The sequence below is a fragment of the Podarcis raffonei genome, chromosome 17 (genome assembly GCF_027172205.1).
Source record: "Podarcis raffonei isolate rPodRaf1 chromosome 17, rPodRaf1.pri, whole genome shotgun sequence".
Taxonomy (NCBI): Eukaryota; Metazoa; Chordata; class Lepidosauria; order Squamata; family Lacertidae; genus Podarcis; species Podarcis raffonei.
In genome coordinates, this window is record NC_070618.1 from 24,486,080 (window position 1) to 24,506,736 (window position 20,657).

Genomic DNA, 20,657 nt, shown 5'->3' on the forward strand with positions numbered 1-20,657 from the left:
TCCAGAATCAGACCCACAACCTGAGGATTGTGCTCTGAATTCTGCCCCAGAAGAGAAGAGAGTCCAGTCATAATCTAGCACCGTCCAAGAACAATGGAACTCCGTCTCCCATTCAAAAACTAGACCCGTCTTCTTCTCGCTTGCACGTCTGGTCTGTCTGTCTCTCTCTCTGTGTGTGTTTAACCCTCCCATCCATCAACTGGCATTAGCTCAGCGCTAGAGAGAAATTGACACGCGCACCAAAGGCATTACCTAAATACCACGCGGCTTCTCGCTCGAGCTGCAACCCGACGCATCCCATTGGACTCAATGGGCCTTACTTCCGAGTAGACCTGCTGCCTAGTAGGCTTCCACGACCGCTGAAAGGCGGAGGGAAGGAAAAGTCCCTAAGCATGAGACAGGGAAGCAACATCTAAACTTGCATCCTCGCCTTGCAGCCCGGTGGATAAAATGTGATCTTAATAAATGGGGAGGGGAGGCGTCGGAAAGGATCCCAGGGCTGCTCTGCCTTAATAGTTGTATCGGGGGCGGGGTCTTTCAAGAGGAGCAGTTTGTCTGCATCAGGGGTAGCCAATCTGGTGCCCTCCAGATGTTGCTGACCTTTGGCCACGCTGGCAGGGGTTGATGGGAGTTGGAGTCCAACCACATCTGGAGAGCACCAGATTGGCTGATGCTGGCTGTTATGTTTGAGGTGCAGCCAATCATCTCCTTTCTCCCGGCTCACTGTTTTTATTAGCTCCTGCGCCTTTAAAAGGAGCTGAAAGTGCATATTTTAGGAAAGATAAGACTGATGCCCATGCTTCAAAAAAGCAGATCTGGCTGCTGTAAAAAGAACTCAAGAGAAGGCTAAGCTAGCTATCTTTCTGGATGATTGGCAGCTTCTCCAGCTACACTTTTATTACTGAAATGGGGGTCAACAATAGGACCATGTTTACCATCTTTCAGTGTGTGTGTGTATCAAGATAATGAGAAAAAGCATAGGAGAAGGGCTTTGAAGGGTTTTGAAACATTGGCCAAAACTATAGAACCAGTATAGAAAGAGGGACATATTCAAAGCAGCTGAGAAACACCATCTTAAGAAGAAGTTAGTTCAGTGCCTTGTTCCTTTTGTTGCATCTTTATGCATCTAGGTAACTGATACTTTAAAGCCAAAATCCACCATTTCAAGTACTGATTCTCTGAGAAATTTGGCTGCAATTACCCACCTCCCCCTGACCCCAATGGAGGCAGGTTGCAAGAAGCTGGAAGCTGGACTCTGGTTTCATATTGCATCCTGTTGCTGCTATTATTATTTTTTCAGCAGCTGTAATTGATGCATTCATTGCAGGCCAGATCTGCTGCCCCTGTAGATCCTGCTGGCTGAGGCAGTCTCCTCACTTTGCCTCATGGCTGGGCTGGCTCTGTTTGGGAAGTTGTATCACCCTATATTCTAAGTGAAATCAACTCGAAAACAGACCGCTGTGCTCCTCACTGGAAAAAATAAATCAAATAGTGTTATGCTGAAAAATTCTTAATACCTTTGATTCCATTTTACAGAAGGCACATATGAGTGGTCTTCAGTTTTACTCAAAAGTAGGCTCTAAATAGAGGGACGCGGGTGGCGCAGTGGGTTAAACCACTGAGCCTAGGACTTGCCAATCAGAAGGTCAGTGGTTCGAATCCCCGCGACGGGGTGAGCTCCCGTTGCTCGGTCCCTGCTCCTGCCAACCTAGCAGTTCGAAAGCACGTCAAAGTGCAAGTAGATAAATAGGTACTGCTCCAGCGGGAAGGTAAATGGCGTTTCCATGCCCTGCTCTGGTTCGCCAGAAGCGGCTTAGTCATGCTGGCCACATGTCCTGGAAGCTGTACGCCAGCTCCCTCGGCCAATAAAGCAAGATGAGCGCCGCAACCCTAGAGTCGGCCACGACTGGACCTAATGGTCAGGGGTCCCTTTACCCTTTACCTTTAGGCCCTAAATAATGTTAGGCTTATAAATTTCAAGAGGTCGGCTCGGAATACCACCCTATGTAAGCCAGAGTTGCCTACAAAAATTGGTTATCATTGTTTTCCTTTAAAAGGGGTGGGTGGGTCCAAAGTAGGCCCAGAAAGTGCTGGAAAGGGATGAGGTTTGCATGAAAGGTCTGCCATCTGGCCTTGACATTGAACACATCTCCTTATCCATCAGAAAACCTCTTAATTGGTCCAAGATCAACTTTGTCCCCAACTGAACACTCTGCATTGCTTGATGTTTTATCATGTTTTTAATATTCTGTTGCAAGAATGTCCAGAGTTAGAAACAATAAAGTTGTTGTTGTTGTTGTTGTTGTTGTTTGTTGTTATGGTCCCTGGAGTAGTTTTTCTGGAGCAGAAAATCTAGTATACAGTGGCACCTTGGTTTACAACCATAATCCGTTCCGGAAGTCCATTTTTAAACCAAAACAGGTTGTAACCCAAGGCGCGCTTTCACCAATGAGGCCTCCCCAAAAAAATTGTTTGTAATCCAAAAATAAAAATAAAAAATGTGTTGTAATCCACAACAAGGTTGCAAACTGGGACACGCACTTCCGGGTTTGATGTGTTTGTAATCCAAAACGTATGCAAACCAAGATGTATGCAAACCAAGGTACCACTGTACATGTTTAGTATACACATATACTCCTAAGGCAATATACTCCTTGTGATTATTGCAAGACAGGAAGCACATGTGAGGAGCACATCAGACTGCATTGTATATTTCTCCACTTCTTGTTAGCATCTACAGTGGTACCTCTGGTTATGAACTTAATTCGTTCCGGAGGTCTGTTCTTAAGCTGAAACCGTTCTTATCCTGAGGCACACTTTCACTAACGGGGTCTCCCACTGCGCGTGCGCCGGAAATGCGTGATTTCTGTTTGCATCCTGGGGCAAAGTTCACAACCAGGAGCAGCTACTTCTGGATAGCGGAGCTCATAACCCGAAGCATTCGTAACCAGAGGTACCACTGTACTGACAAAGAAAGAGGGCGTTGTTTGGTTTCGGAACAACAAATAGTGTTTACAGGTGATGGCAATATGAACTGCGGATGAGGTTTTTGTCAGTAACTACTAATGAAACCTCAAGGAGATCCTTCCTCTTGGACCAAGCTCTCTTGAGCCAGTATTGGGATGTTAGTTGAGATGTTGATGCTAGTTGCTTAGTAAGTAGGAAGCTACTCTCCTGTTTGTGCAAGTTTTGCAAGATTTGGGGAAGGCGTCTTGCTATCTCAAAATACAAAAGCTTCAATATACTGTTAAGGGGAGGTCAGATGGGGAAGGGCGTCCCTTGGTGTTACATGGCAATCATGGTGTGGGAAGCTATCCCTGAGATGATCCCTAGCTGTAGAAATTTCTTATACAACAGTGTGGGAAAGGAGCCAAAACTTAGCCTTATTCTGCATGTGCCAAAACAGAACAAAATGGTGCACTCATTGTGGAGGGGAAAAAATTATTTATTGAGGAGGAAGTGACAAGCAAACTGTGAAATCCCTTTTTATGATTTTTGTAAAAGGAGTGTGAGATTTGTGTGATTTATCATGTCCAAAAATGGGAGGTTTGCAGAATTGTGCAAGTGTTGCAATCACACATGTGCGGCAGTTGCACAAAAAGGCATTTCAGTACCCAGGAGAGCAACTCACCAACCAGAAAGAAAAACCAGCCCTATGCTCCTAACAGATGCTTGGGCAGCCAAAATGAGCAGCAGAAACAAAAAAAGGATATGGTTGCATCTTTCTAAAATTTCATCTGACTTTAAAAAAAAAACACAGCAGCAACTTTAAGTTTTGTGGGGCTCTGGTTTTGAGTGGGGAAGTAGTGTTCACAGGAGATATGGCAGGTATTTGTAGAATTTGTACTGTTAAAACGGAAACGGGTCAAACCATCACAAGAGGTGTTGAAATTCTGAGAGGTTGGATAGTTACAATGGAATGGTCTCAGGGGTAGGCTGCAGATTTTTATTTTTATTTATTTATTTTTATTATTACTTTGTCAATAAAATAAAATAAAATAAACCACAAAATCGGAGGGGGGAGGGGGAAGTAGTGTTCAGAGGGGGGGCTTTTGTGACTCATGCCTATTTTCCATCCCTTGGAGTTGCTGTTAACCTGATAAGTGGGGTGGGGGTTAAGACAAAGGTTTCGATATTGTACCTGTCTTTTCTTTTCTTATTGCATGGCTAATAGCATCTTGAAGTGTGTATAGCATTCATCCTCTGATACATTCAAGAATAAATAGCTAAGCAGCTGCATATTTTTAAAAAAGTTTTTGTGGTAATCTTTCATGCTTCATAATAACTACAGTATATCAGCAAAGTTTATCAGCAAAGGGTAGATAACACACTCCCCTCTTTTTAAGATAAGGGATTTTCTTACTTTGAATGGTATAGTAATAATTATACTACTACTACTACTACTACTACTACTACTAATGTTATTATTTATCCTGTCCATCTGGCTGGGTTGTCCCAGCAACTCTGAGTGGCTTGCTGCTTATATAAAATCAGACATTAAATGCTTTCTGATACAGGGCTGCATTCAGATGTCTTCAAAAAGTTGTATAGTTATTTATGTCCTTGTCATCTGAAGGGAGGGTGTTCCACAGGGCGGGCACCACCACCGAGAAGGCCCTCTGCCTGGTTCTCTGTAACCTCGCTTCTCGCAGTGAGGGAACCGCCAGAAGGCCCTCGAAGGAGGACCTCAGTATCCGGGCTGAACGATGGGGGTGGAGATGCTCCTTCAGGTCTACTGGGCCGAGGTCATTTAGGGCTTTAAGGGTCAGCACCAGCACTTTGAATTGTGCTTGGAAACGTACTTGGAAACCAAGCAGAAACACGAGTCAGCTGTTCACTATGGCGAGCTGCATTGTATTTCTGTTTCAATTATAGCAATAATTTCCAAATTGGCATCAATACGTATAAATTAGACCTTGCAAATATCATGCAGATAGGTGCTATATCATTTGACCTCTTTAATGTTGCTGTGTTTCCTCTCTTCTGGCAAATTGTAAATGACCTTAAGAACATAAGAGACCTGCTGGCCCAGGCCACCAGCTCATCTAAGTCCAGCATCTTGTTCTCATAGTAGCCAACCAGTTCACAGAATCATAGAATTATAGAGTGGGAAGGGACCCCTAGGGCCATCTAGTCCAACCCCCTGCAACAGGAAATGTGACAAAAGATACTTACAATTTCCAATGATCCATGCACATATCCTGGAAGAGACACCTGAGTCGACGTTAGAACTGCTCGTTATAATATTTGAGAACTGAGGTTAGCTTGGCAGCCTATGAAAAAGCAAATATGTTTGTGAGAAGCCCACAAGCAAAATCCAAGTGCAACGCTTCTCTCCCCAGTCGGTCAGTGTGTAGAGCAGGGGTCAGCAAACTTTTTCAGCAGGGGCTGGTCCACTGTCCCTCAGAACTTGGGGGGGGGGGCGGACTATTTGGGGGAGGGGAATGAACGAATTCCTATGCCCCACAAATAACCCAGAGATGCATTTTAAATAAAAGCACACACTCTACTCATGTAAAAACACCAGGCAGGCCCCACAAATAACCCAGAGATGCATTTTAAATAAAAGCACACACTCTACTCATGTAAAAACACCAGGCAGGCCTCACAAATAACCCAGAGATGCATTTTAAATAAAAGCACACACTCTACTCATGTAAAAACACCAGGCAGGCCTCACAAATAACCCAGAGATGCATTTTAAATAAAAGCACACATTCTACTTGTGTAAAAACACCAGGCAGGTCCCACAAATAACCCAGAGATGCATTTTAAATAAAAGGAGACATTCTACTCATGTAAAAACACACTGATTCCCAGACCATCCGCGGGCCGGATTTAGAAGGCAATTGGGCCAGATCCGGCCCCCGGGCCTTAGTTTGCCTACCCATGGTGTCGAGCCTATGAGTTGATACATCCAATGGCCAGCATGGAAGGAAAAGAAATATGTGAGATGCTTAGGCCAGGCTCAGCCATGTCTACCTGAAAAGAAGTGAGATGGCTGAAAGCTTGGCATCCCTCTTTGTTCATTATTAAATTGATATCCCACCCTCCTCTGATACATCCCTACCTTCTCTCCCAAAAGGAGCTGGCAAATGCAAACGACTCCGTCACATGTGGGTTCACAACAGGATTTTCTTCCTCACCCCCCTAAATGCCTCCGATTCTGGAACCAGAAACAAAATTAACTTAGACTGCAGACCTGTACACACTGCAAAGGGTAAATTCCATTGAACTTTCTGGTAGCAAGGGAGGTGGGTGTTGTGCAAAGAAGTGATTCCAGCAAGCTCAGCTTTCCCTACCCCACAACAATAAGCTGCTTAAATGCTCTCTTATGCCCAACTCTTGCAGATACAGGAGCTGTCTTGCCCCATAGTCATGTATTTTAATTTTTTTAGCAACCCTAAAAAAGAGGCAAATCAGCAAAACGGGGTCCTTGTACTTCGGAAGGAGTGGCTGGTTAAGAATGTTGTGCTTCTTTAAGGGAAGGGGCGAATCTATTTTTGACTGCCATTTGTTAGCAAGTCAAGCATTTTCTTCTAAAAATATGCCCAGCTCTGACGTCCTGGTGGGTGCATTCTAAGAATGCAGCAATGTCTTTAATGTAGGAAAGCACAAGCCCGGTCATCTATGCTAACCATGCTGTTTTGGACACATGTTGTGGAGAGGGATATCCAGTTTTCTCAATTTCCCTGCCCACCAGCATATGATGTCCTTGCACTTGATTCCTCCCCACACTTTTTGTTGGTTTGTTTCTAAGCAAGCAGGCAATTAGATTTCACATTAAACTGAGCAAGCATTGATGGGGTTTTGCATGCTACAGTGCATCGTATTGTTCTGTGCATGTGAAATATGAAACAGATGGCCAAGGGAGCCCAGGAAGAAAGTGTGTATGTGCGTAGGGTGGGGTGGGGGGAGAGGGAACTTGCTGTGCCCTTTTTAATAAGACCTTAATGTTAAGCGAAGTGGCAGCTAAGTGCTTTCTCAAACACAACTTTTTTAATTACTGTTTTCTTTATAAAAAGGCAAAATGTGTGTGTGTTTTCACTGCAAACTAATGCCATGTATAACAGTTACTGAATTATCATGGCATCTTTCCCATGCAGTTGTTTGCTCAGAGCAGAACAGTGCAATGAGACAGAGGATCCCCTAAATGCATCAGGATCTCAACCTATACATTTGTTCACTTACTGCAATAGTCACATCAGGTACCCTGCCCGCTTCTGTCCCTAAGTACCCCTGTCATGTATCCATCAGAAGTTTGCCCATGAGCAAATGTAGTTGGGGGGAAAAAAGGATGCTCACCACCCTGGTCTCTAGGCAACCTTCGGCCCTCCAGATGTTTTGGCCTACAACTCCCATGATCCCTAGCTAACAGGACCAGTGGTCAGGGATGATGGGAATTGTAGTCCAAAACACCTGGAGGGCCGAAGGTTGCCTATGCCTGCTCTAGACCATCTTGATTGCCTGCTTAGTTACTATGCATGGGCCTCAATTTGCCAAATAATGCAGACCCCCCTTTTTTTCAAAAGCCAAGCCATGAACCCCCTACTTTTGAAATGTTGATTTTATGTGAATGGTGCCACAGAACCCCCTGGGTGGGTTATGCAGACCCAGGGGTGGAGGAAGGGGGATGCGGTGGGGACGGTCCGCTCCAGGTGTCACCACTGAGGGGGGTGACACAATGGCGGGCGGCACTCACCATGCGGCCTGCAGTGCGCCTGAGCCACGCGTCTCTCCTGGGAGTGACATGGTGGCTTGGGCGCGCACAGGCTCCATGCCGCCTAAAAGGTCCACCTGCGGCCTCCCCCCCCCCAGCTGTAGGGCGGCTGAGTGAGAGGAGGCAGGCAGACTCCTCAGAGGCCCCACGGAGCGTCCTGCCCCAGCTCACCCCGCCCCATGGGTAGCTGGGCATGCCCCTGGGCACAGGTGCCCAATCAGCTTGCTCCACCACTGTGCAGACCGCCCCCCCCCAGCATACGTGGACCACCAGTTGCGAACCACCGCCTTAGAAGATGTTAGAAACTTAGGCTGCCCACTGATAGACACTTCATTGGAGTAAGCTCCACTGGGCATAGTATCCTTTACTTCTGAGTAAATCAGGGTTGCCGTATGTCCAGAATTATGTCCTGAATTTTTATTCTGCACATCCGCCCAGGGATGTTTGTACGTAGGACATAGAACGTTGCCTTGTATGGAGTCGGACCATCACCTTGTTGAGTCATGTCTATGTCAGTAGCCTTTACCTTTTTCAGACCCAAGACTCACCTTTAGGTCAGCCCAAACATGCATTTGGCATCTTGTTTCTTAATTTAAAAAATGGATTTGTATGATGGTAGTACAGATTAGGTCATCTAGTAGCTGGGTCCCTGCTTTACCTGAAATCGCTTGAGATTGAACCTGCGACTCTTTTGCAACAGACTATGTGCTTTGCCACTTAGCTACATCCTGTCACTTTGATATAGCCTTGCTGCCTTGGGGTATCTTTTCTAAGCTCAGTTGCTTTGCATGTCCTGTTATTTAGGAAAATCATTCAAAATGTTGTCTCCCCTTTTTTTTATTAAAGGGAGAAAGATGCATGTGAAATCCTCTCGAACTCATTTTGCTTGTGATACTGAATAGCATTCAAATGAGAATGATCTTCCCAAATTTTTTTGTTTTTAATCTTTTTTTTTTTTTTGCAAGCTTGCCCAATCCAGCTGTATATTTTATATGCTAATCTAAATTCTATTTTTGTTCCCCTTGGGGGTTTTAAGTGATTATAATTGTTGCTCTTCAAAAGCCAAACAGATGATGATTGCTGCTTCAGGAATATACCAAAAAGAAACTGGCTTTCATTAAACCTGCTCATCCCTCTTTGTAATTATCCCTATTTTATCTCACTAAGAAGCGGGAGGGAAATGGCAAGTATAGTTCAATGAAGGCACTTTGGTTATTTAAACACTGCTTTTATTGAGCTAACAGGGGGTGTTAAAGGGGAATTTCCAGGAGGAGGAACTGTAGCCTATAGCCCAGTTACCTTTCCACTGGAGACTAGAGAACCCTGAGTCAGCTCAGAATGTAGGCCAGCCAAGAATACTGCAGGACAGATGCCCCTTTTCAGCATCTCTGGAAAGAAAGAAAGGGAAGGAGGGGAGAAGAGAGAATTTCTTAAGCCCAACTTCATAGATATGGCTATGATAGCAGACTGACAGATGTTTTGCAACACATCTCCCTGCCTGCCTGCTCTGCTGGAAGTTGCATTATAGTAAGCAGCGCATCATTATGGGAGTCAGAGGAGAGAAAGGAGATGCAAGGGTTGGCAGATGGGATACTTTGAGTATTTCTGGACAACCCATCCTGATTTGCTTGCAGGGAGATGAGATGGTGTTGGCTATTTTCAAGCCTCCGTTCTGATTTGTTTGTATCAAAGCAAACATGATCTAACTCGCCAATTTCTTTCCCTATCTGATTTTTGGGGGATTAGCAGTGTGTGTGTGTGTGTGTGTGTGTGTGTGTGTGTGTGCAAGGCCTCCCAAACAGCTATAATTGTACAACCTGAATTTCCAAGTGTGTGATTGAATCTCACCAGAAAATAGTCACAGTGCCCTGCAAGTGAAGAACAGTTTAGAGCACATCAGGCTTCCTCCATTTTGTCAAATCTTGCTTGGGAGACTGAACAACATGCAGATTTTTTTTTAAGGAATTAAGTACAGCTAGTGTTTGATTCCTCAAAGAAGAGAGGACCATCTCGAAATATGACCCTCTGATCTGCTCATTGTTCCTCCCCAAGTGGGGACTCATTGCAGTTGCCCAGTCGTGAGAGAAATGTACTTTGGGTCTGTTCAGGGACACTGTCATTTCTTCTCCCTTTGCGCCTTAGAGGGCCTGTTTATTGAGCATTAATCCTGATTGCCTTCTGCAAAACTTTGCCTGAGGCGAGGCAAGGTCCACTCTTTTTTTTGTCAAGCTTTCCTAATTGCAAAAATATAAGTGGGTTTTTTTTTATAAAAAAAGTGGGTTTGTTGCAACTTTAAACCACTTTAAATAAACCTACCGTATTTTTCGCTCTATAACACGCACCTGACCATAACACGCACATAGTTTTTAGAGGAGGAAAACAAGGAAAAAAATATTCTAAACGAAGCAGTGGATGTATGATTTTTGTGGTTCATGCTGTGGCCACAGACATGTGATCTGACGGTGAGTTTGGGGTAGCCCAATGCAAAAATCCTGAGGATCCATGTGGATCCGTGCTTTGTAACCACGTTTTAAGTGGGGAGGGAAGGAAAAGCACTCAAGGGACAAGGAGCACGCGTGGGGTATGTGGAGAAGGATGCTGCTAATAATGCAGAAGAGGGGTATAAGGGGAGAAGGCTCCTCTCCTCTCCCGCTTTGCTCCTTTAAAGCAAGCAGGCTCTGCTTCTCTCCCTCCTCCCCGGCTTAGAGAGCTGAAAAGCTTTGCTGCTATTTAGCGAGCTGAGTGGGGAGGAGAGAGGGACACAGAGCATGGATGCTTTAAAGCAGCCAACCAGACAGGAGCCGCTTACACCTGTGTAAGCGGCTCCTCTCCCGCCTTGCTGTTTCAAAGCGAGCCACAGAGGAGGGAAGGAAGGGGAACCATGGATCCTCTGCTCACGACTGCAGGAGATCCCCCCCCCCGCCACCCGTAGGCATTCGCTCCATTACACGCACAGACATTTCCCCTTACTTTCTAGGAGGAAAAAAGTGAGTGTTATGGTGCAAAAAATACAGTACATTTCTAGGTATGCGATTGGATCCTTCCGGGGGGGGGGAGTTAAAGTCTGGATGTGAACTAGGATTTGGCAGTGGTACTGAAAACAGTTCTTGGGGCTGTGTCCTATTCAGGGGTGGAGGAAGGGGTGTGTGGTAGGGGCGGGTCACCCCGGGTGTCCACACAGAGGGGGGTGACAAAATGGCAGGCGGCACTCACCGCAGGGCCTGCAGCAAGCCCGAGCCACGCATCTCTCCTGGGAGTGACACAGTGGCTTGGGTGCCCGCAGGCTCCACATTGCCCAAACAGTCTGCCCGCCACCTCCCCCTCAGCTGTAGGGCAGCTGAGTGGGAGGAGGCAGGCAGACTGCTCAGAGGCCCCACGGAGCGTCTCGCCCCAGCTGGCCCTGCCCCCACGGGTGGCTGGCCCCGCCCCTGGGCACAGGGCATGCACGCCGCCCCAGGCGCCCAGTCTGCCTGTCATACTGAGGGCTTCCACAGGGGCAGCAGTGGGAAGCTGTGAGCTGCCGTTTTAAATTTCCCACAACGCCCTGGAAGTACCCAACAAAGCATAACAAAGGATGTTATGAGAGATTTCAAAGGATGGCTTGTAAACTTGGCCTTTTGGCACAGGGGACGCAGGACAGGTGGCAGGAGCAGTGGGCACTTCTGGGGCACTAGCAGCTAACTGATGGTTCTTGACCTTGGTGTAGATCATATCTGCAGTGGTTAAAAGCCACGTGACGTAGGAATTACTACATCATCTTAGTTTAATAGAACTAACGTAGAGAAATGGGACACAGGTGGCGCTGTGGGTTAAACCACAGAGCCTAGGGCTTGCCAATCAGAAGGTTGGCAGTTCAAATCCCCACGATGGGGTGAGCTTCTGTTGTTCGGTCCCAGCTCCTGCCAACCTAGCAGTTCAAAAGCACGTCAAAGTGCAAGTAGATAAATAGGTACCGCTCCGGCGGGAAGGTAAACGGCATTTCCATGTGCTGCTCTGGTTCGCCAGAAGCGGCTTAGTCCTGCTGGCCACATGACCCAGAAGCTGTACACCGGCTCCCTCGGCCAATAAAGCGAGATGAGTGCCGCAACCCCAGAATTGTCTGCGACTGGACTTAACGGTCAGGGGTACTTTTACCTTTACCTTTTAACGTAGAGAAAGATCCAGATATCTCCTGGAATGTAATGCCTTTCCAAATATTTGCAGCACTTGTTTTAAAAAAATCTAATCAAAACAACTTCCGTCTGCACTTTATATACAACATGCAAGCCTCGCATGAGTCTTTATGCTGCCATCCCACTTCTCAGATGCCTACTGTACTCTACGCGAGTTACACCACTGGGCTGTGCCATTTATCTTACACCTTTCTGCTTCGGGCTTGCTAATGCTGCATTACCTTTTCATAAGCCCAAGATTGCCTGTCAAGGAGATCTGTAAAAGCAGGGCTGTCAGCGGATTTCCTCCACCACCCCGTCTCTCCCCACACACCCCTTTACCAGGAGACAAGCTGTATTAGTTGTGTGACAAGACCGCTCTTCTATTTTGGAAAGGAAGGATTTATTCCAGGGCTGTGCTCTCGTGCATGGCAGCAGCCACATCACGACCGGCGTGCTGAGTTTGGCAGAGAATGGGGAAAGCATGCATTTTGCAAGACAACACAGTAGGTCGGCAGTTCGGAATACAGGAGCCTGGAGGAGCTCCTTCCCTCACCTGCTAAGTGTTTCAGATCACATTGGTTCTCAAGAGCATCTCAAGCTCCCTAAGTAACGACCGGACCTTTCCACAACATGCACACCCAGCAGCGTCTATAAGGGACCATATTGGCTCCCAGTACATTTCTGAGCACAATTCAAAGTGTTGGCACTGACCTTTAAAGCCCTAAATGGCCTCGGCCCAATATACCTGAAGGAGCATCTCCACTCCCATCATTCAGCCCAGACACTGAGGTCCAGCTCCGAGGGCCTTCTGGTGGTTCCCTCACTGCGAGAAGCGAAGTTATAGGGAACCAGGCAGAGGGCCTTCTTGGTGGTGGCGCCTGCCCTGTGGAATGCCTTCCTATCAAAAGTCAAGGAAATAAACAACCATCTGACTTTTAGAAGACATCTAAAGGCAGACCTGTTTAGGGAAGTTTTTAGTGTTTGATGTTTTATTGTGTTTGTAATATTCTATTAGGAGCTGCCCAGAGTGGCTGGGGGAAAACAGCCAGATGGGCGGGGTATAAATAATAAATTTTATTATTATTATTATTATTATTATTATTATTATTATTATTATTAGTCTGCCTCTCACAGGAAAACCCTCTCAGCATTCAAAGACCCTCAAGCAAAAATAAAGCAAAACATGGTTGTTTGTATCCTAACTAGGCTCCCCTGATCAGAAGGGCTGTGTGATGAACCCATTACTCTGCATGACTCCTATTAAGTATATTTTAACCACCACCGGTTATCTTTTGGATTTTGTGTGAGGGAAATCTTAGATACTTGGAGACTCAGGCCAAAGTTGAACCAATAAGAAATATTTATTTTACAGAACAAAGTGGATAAAACAAAGGCTGTATCAGGTGGTAATGTTATTTCAGGAAACAGTGAACTTATTAACAATTGTATTAAATCTAATGCAGGCTTCCTCAACCTCAGCACTCCAGATGTTTTTGGCCTACAACTCCCATGATCCCTAGCTAGCAGGATCAGTGGTCAGGGATGATGGGAACTGTAGTCTCAAAACATCTGGAGGGCCGAGGTTGAGGAAGCCTGATCGAATGGATGTTATAGGCTTCCAAACAAGGAAGTAAATGCATAGTTTTTTTCAACCTTCAGTCGCTTAAGTTCAGTTATTACACTTCAGGTAGTTGTTAAAGGTTTCCAGACTAGGAAGAGAAGGAGGGAGGTGTTCATTTTGAGTTTCAGCACCTCTTTTTCTAGAAAAATAGCACTGAGTGGAACATTTTCACCTGGCGCCGAAAAATATATAATGAAGGTGCCAGGCGAACTTTCCTGAGGAGAACATTCCACAAACAGGGTGCCAATACAGAGAAGGCCCCGTTCTTGTGTTGCCACCCTCCAGACCTCTCGAGGAGGAGTCACACGGAGAAGGGCCTCAGATGATGAATGCAGAGTCAGTGCTTGTTGAAAAATTGTGTTCAGAAACAGAATTAATCTGGAGCTGCCCAATCTGATCTTGAGATGATTCTTCAAATGAGCTAAGGGGACACAATAAATAGTCTTGAATAAAAATGTTTTTGGACAAAGGCATCACATTCACTTTCAACAGATTATTGACTACCCACACTCAGTTTGTGGAGGTGGGTGTGAACGTCGTGTAACAGAGACTGGTTTACAACTGCAAAAGGGAAATATATTTTTTCTGTAGGATCCCTAGAATTTGAGTAACCGAAACCCAGAAATCAATATGGACAAGGCACAAAGCAAAAAAACATGCAAGGCAAGGTGACTGCAGAAAGCCATTTTTTAAAAAAACATAATCAGTGGAAGTTTTGTTGCACTCTCTGGGTATGAACCTGAACTGATTTGCTGCAAAATCCAAAAGGTAAACTAAATGCATTTATTTAGCATTGCATGAGTGCACTAATTTCAGGCGCAGGCGTAAGGGAGTTTAATTATAACCATAGTTCCTTGGGAGTAGGATGCATTCAACTTAGTGAGACTTCTCAGTAAACATGCATAGGAATATAGCTAAATAAAACTGTTTCACTGAAGTGAGTTTAAGCAGACTTTACAGCCTTGACGCCAGAAAGCATCTTGTGGATAAGCTATCATTACTGTGAGGGTGAAACAACCCAACTGCCATATTTTAAAAGCTACCGGTACATCCTTGAGAGAGAGACATCCTTGCCAAACATAAAGAAACCTGCTCCCAAGTAAATATTCAAATTTACTCAAAATACACTGGGAAGAAAACTGAAGGGTTTGGGTTTTTTGTTTTGTTTTTGTGTGTGGGTTTTTTGTGTTTTTTGTTTTGCTAATGAAAAAGTATGAGGGTTTATTTCGCTTTCTTTCTTTCTTTCTTTCTTTCTTTTTTCTTTCTTTTTTAAATTGAGTTTATATGAGTTTATTTTCAACATATACACCCACACTTGTAAAATTGCATAATCAAAAGAAAAACCAACCAACCAACAAACAACAACAACAGACAAAACAACAAGAAACAAATGAAAAACAAAGGAATACAAATAATCCATAGTAACATATGAAAACTTCAAAACACACACATATACCATATTTCAGTTCTTCTTTTCTTCCAGTTGACTTCCTTCATCCTCTGCACAGTTCTCTTTTCATTTTTAGTCAACTGCCTCCTTCTTAATTCGTTATTACCCCTTTTTTTTACAATTGTTAACTGAAGTACCATAAATTATCTTGCAGAAGTTAATCGATATTTCGCTTTCTTTTGCCCTCCTACCAAAAGGAAAGCCCCTCTGATGAATTTTCTCCAGATCTTTGCCTGGCACCATTCCCTCTATTCACAAGGCTAGGTCCAGAGGACAATAAAGGAGGCAAAATGGCAGCCAGCTTGCCAACTCAGCTGTTGTTAACTACCACTCGCAAAAGGGGCTTCAAAATAAACCTTGGAGGGAAAGGGGATAGGAAGCTACGTGTGACACAGCTCTTGGTGAGCTCCTGCCTTGAGAAACTGTCAGAGAATTTCTCCTACTCCCTGGAGAAATTAGGCCTCCCCTGAACAATTTATCCACCCCAAGATGGGGTGTCCACAGCTCTGGTTCTATAGAGCTGGGGATTTCTTTGCATTTTCCTAAACACTTCTTAAATTTATATATGTTGTTAACAATTATCACACATTTTTGTTGTTGCTGTTTAGTTGTTTAGTCGTGTCTGACTCTTCGTGACCCCATGGACCAGAGCATGCCAAGCACTCCTGTCTTCCACTGCCTCCCACAGTTTGGTCAAACTCATGCTGGTAGCTTCGAGAACACTGTCCAACCATCTCATCCTCTGTTGTCCCCTTCTCCTTGTGCCCTCCATCTTTCCCAACAGCAGGGTCTTTCCCAGGGAGTCTTCTCTTCTCATGAGGTGGCCAAAGTATTGGAGCCTCAGCTTCAGGATCTGTCCTTCCAGTGAGCACCCAGGGCTGATTTCCTTCAGAATGGATACGTTTGATCTTCTTGCAGTTCATGGGACTCTCCAGAGTCTCCTCCAGCACCATAATTCAAAAGCATCCATTCTTCAGCGATCAGCCTTCTTTATGGTCCAGCTCTCACTTCCATACATCACTACTGGGAAAACCATAGCTTTAACTATATGGACCTTTGTCAACAAGGTGATGTCTCTGCTTTTTAAGATGCTTAATTAATTAACACTGTGATTCTGTGCTTCTGTGGAATGCATATAGCACTTAATGACAAAACAGGCTTACTCTTCTACTCCACTATATTTCCAAAGAGCAGCTTATGTATGATTTCCAGGGAGTCGTTCCTCCAGGACCATCCTTTCCTTGCTTCAGGGTGGGAGCTGAGCGGTGGGTTATCAAACCATGGTCCAGCTTATCTTCTGCTCATTCATCTGCATGATCCCCTTGTTGCCTAGTTTAAAGGCCTACTTTACAGGCCCGTAGCCAGATAATATGTGCAAAGCACTTTGGACACTTCAAACGAACTCTATAAATGCCAAGTATTCCTCATCTTTTGTATATTTACAAAAATGATATTTGCTTCCAAAAGGTCATACAGTTGTTCCACAAATACCACTACTGCTCTAATCTGACTGAGCCTACGGTTCTCAGATACACTAACAGATAATAAAAACAGTATGAATGTCATATGTTGTCACCATAAGTGATGATCGGATGCAGTCATGTATATATGTAATTGGGAGGAAAGGTTATTTGGACTTTTGGCCGGATAAGCAGGCAAACCATCCCATTACGCTCTCTCAGATCAGGCTGTAAAACCATAAATTTTGTTCCTAACGTTATTTTGAATGTACTTTAAATATGTCCCAGTCCACAGTATAAATCTGTCTCTTATGCATGTGATATACCTTAAGATATAATTACACAGTGCTCCAAATATAAGGTAAGGAACGTGGAAGCTTTTTAAAAAATTTTTAAAGGTAGTAACTATCAATAGGCAATAGCCATTATTTTACAGCTCTGTATCATTAGCAGAACAATTACTGCAGAGGAGAGATGTTTTAGCACAATGCACACTCTTTTCTCCTTTAGATAATTGCATGAAAACATAAAACTCATGCTCGTGATAATAAAGTGCTCCTGTGACTGGTTTTAACTTTTCATATCATAGGTGCATGCTAATCTTTCCAATAGTTATCATTCCTCCTCGCTCCTCCCTAATCCTTCTTGGAGGAGCTTTGCCCAATTGGTACATATAATTCAGAGTCATAGAGTTTACTTGCTAGAATGCTCAGAATGTTTCAGTATGATTATGTTTAGGGAAGCTTTTAATGTTTGATGCATTACTGTATTTTAATATTTTGTTGGAAGCCTCCCAGAGTGGCTGGGGAAGCCCAGCCAGATGGGCGAAGTATAAATAATAAATTATTATTATTGAGTTCTCATACTGATCTGCAGTGTTAATGAACAGCAACAAGCAATGGTAACCATATAATTGACAATGGTTGTGCAGCACTTCTTTTAATATACATATATATATATATTTGTTTTTACTATCATCATTATTATTACAAATCTGTTGTAGCTTGGGTTTACTGTCACATCTTAGGGTAATTACTGTATTTTTCGCTCTATAAGATGCGCCAGACTACAAGACGCACCTAGTTTTTGGAGGAGGAAAACAAGACAAAAATATTCTGAATCCCAGAAGCCAGAACAGCAAGAGGGATCACTGTGCAGTGAAAGCAGCAATCCCTCTTGCTGTTCTGGCTTCTGGGATAGCTATGCAGCCTGCATTCACTCAATAAGACGCACACACATTTCCCCTTACTTTTTAGGGGGGGGAGTGAGTCTTATAGAGCAAAAAATACGGTATTTGTTGTTTTCTGAAACCGTCTTATATTGAGTTAAACCATGGGTTTATCTAACTCAGTATTGTCTACATCCGGACTCACAGTAGCTCTCCAAGGTACCAGCTGAAATCTTTTCCACTCCTACCCGAAGCAGGCATAGACAAACTTGGCCCTCCCATCATTCCTGACAACTGGTCCTGTTAGCTAGGGATGGTGGGAGTTGTAGTCCCAAAACATCTGGAGGGCCAAGTTTGCCTATGCCTGTGCTAAAGATTGAACCTGGAAACTTTTCCAGGCTGAGCAGGCAACTACCTTGCTACAGCAAAAACCAAGCCACAGCTGCTCTGGAGTCCACAGCCAATTGTAACAAATGAGCATTCCACCCTTGGTATAGAAGTCAGTTAGTACCAAAGAGCATGCATCAAACAGCATAAAAGCAAGCAAATTAGACTTACATATCATGCTGTTTGAAGTTACTGTCGCTCTGTAAATAAATATTGGTATCTACTCATTTGTGGACAGGCAATTATCTTTTCCTTTATTTCCTCTGCAAATAGTTCTGGGAGCTTATTGATGCTGTGGAAAGTGAGATAGATACCTCAGCTACAGCCACCTGTTCCCTGTCTTGGGTGCACATTATTTGACACAGGCTAATGGCAAACATGGAGCATGTCCCCCCCCCCCCCGCTGGTGGAATATTAGGAAATGGTAACTGTGAATGTTCTTATTGATTCTGATCCAGACTGACAGAAGTCACCTATTGTTTGTTATGCCCTTACACTGAGTAGTGCTATCCCAAGTGGGCCTGAAAATGCAGGACTATGCTGTTCAGTGCAAATGGCAACATCGCACAAATTACAGCGGTACCTCAGGTTACATACGCTTCAGGTTACATACGCTTCAGGTTACAGACTCTGCTAACCCAGAAATAGTACCTCGGGTTAAGAACTTTGCTTCAGGATGAGAACAGAAATCGGGCTCCAGTGGCACGGCGGCAGCAGGAGGCCCCATTAGCTAAAGTGGTGCTTCAGGTTAAGAACAGTTTCAGGTTAAGAACGGACCTCCAGAACAAATAAAGTACTTAACCTGAGGTACCACTGTACATGGCTGCTTGCTTAGACACCTTGCTTAGATACTCTCCAGCATTTGCTATGAAACCCACTGCTGGGATTTCATCTTCTGATATCAACTCTGCCTGCGCCCAGTAAACCACAGGCACCAAAGCAGGAGCCAATGCTTTGTGACGCATGGTCCACACTTTCTTTCAGCTCATCAGTATATCCCAGCATCTGCAGAAGTATGCCTAGCTGAAACCACAAAGAGGACCTTTTCATTGGCCATACGCAGCCTCTGGAACTCTCTCCGACAGGAGGCTGGTCTGGCCCCCATTTAAATGGATCTCCACTGGATGGGAACATCCTTCCGGTACAGTGGTACCTCAGCTTAAGTACTTAATTCGTTCCAGAGGTCCGTTCTTAACCTGAAACTGTTCTTAACCTGAAGCACCACTTTAGCTAATGGGGCCTCCTGCTGCCGCCGCACCGCCAGAGCACGATTTCTGTTCTCATCCTGAAGCAAAGTTCTTAACCCAAGGTACTATTTCTGGGTTAGCGGAGTCTGTAACCTGAAGCGTCTGTAACCTGAAGTGTATGTAACCCGAGGTACCACTGTATAGGAGGACTTTGGAGCCACAAATGGTTTTAAAGCAGCTGAGCTGAATGGTTTTACTGGCTGAAGATACCTGGTTGTTTGAAAAGCTGCTTTGTACTTTGTGTAGGGGTGTTCTGCTGTTTGGTATTTTTTAGGTGTTCTGTTTTATTGCATGCTTTAACTTATTGCTATTTGCTGCCTCGTGTATTTTTAGAGAAGGGGTGGCTAACCTTTGGCTCTCCAAACATTCCTGGACCACAGTTCCCATCATCCCTGACTTCTTCCCATGCTTGTAGAGCCAATGGTTGTAGGAAGCCAGTATACACACACACCCCAGCCAGATGTTTTATATACATAAATATATAACTAGACCAGTGTTTCCCAAACTTGGGTCTGCAGCTGTTTTTGAACTACAACTCCCATCATCCCTACCTGGCAAGTGATCAGGAATGATGGGAATTGTAGTCCCAAAACAGCTGGAGACCCAAGTTTGGGAAACACAGGTCTAGAGTGACCAGATTAGTGAACAAGTCATAAAAGGCTGGTTGTGTCCATTTAGAAATGTAAGTGAAGACATTAAGAGATAAAATAAATCCTATGAAATCCCCAGCTATGCTGGCTGCCTAACCATAAAATATTTTCTGTTCTAAATTTTGAAAAGCGTATCTCAGCAATCTTAACAATAAGCCTGTAAGGCCTTGTTACTATTCCTTCATTGCAAGGTGCATTGTCTGAGAAAAAGGAACTTGCTGGTGGCTGTCCCATATATTAGGGAAGGGGCTGAGATTTGCAGCGGCAACTTTCACCCATTAGACCACTCTCTCCAACCTTTCCATCTTCAACTAAATAAACAAAGTCTCATTTCAACAGGAGCCCGTTTCCCTGCTAAAGCAATGAAGAGCCGAGTCCTTGACACCATTAGCCTTTCCAACAGGATTTGTTGCTTACACAAACATATGGCTCATTTTTCTTACACCAATTCAGTAATTATTCCAAAGCTCATTAGTCAGGCTCCCTCCCCCCTCCCACCTTCATAGAGGAGTTGGCAAATTTATGATCCCTGGGAGATGAAGTGTCTGTGCCTCTGTGCAGTACGGGGAGAGAAGCCATCTTCAACACAACACAACATCTAAACTTATTGGGGCCTTTTATTTAGATAAACTGCTTTAGCACACGTGCACACCCAACATGCAGTCCCCATTTGTCTTTCAAAGGAATGATGCTGTGCGTGGACTCACAGTGCGGTTGTGAAGATGAATTTTGTTGCGACGAGGGACTCCTGTCTCTAGCAGAACACGAGATCCCGCTATTCCATGCCTAATCCAGGGGCC

At 44.6% G+C, this 20,657-nt stretch overlaps 1 protein-coding gene across 11 annotated transcripts in view; it reads left to right on the forward strand.

Annotated features, from left to right (window-relative positions):
* Positions 1 to 20,657, forward strand: part of ELAVL2 (ELAV like RNA binding protein 2) — a 159,011-nt gene that overhangs the window by 489 nt on the left and 137,865 nt on the right. The gene's annotated exons all lie outside the window — the stretch shown is intronic.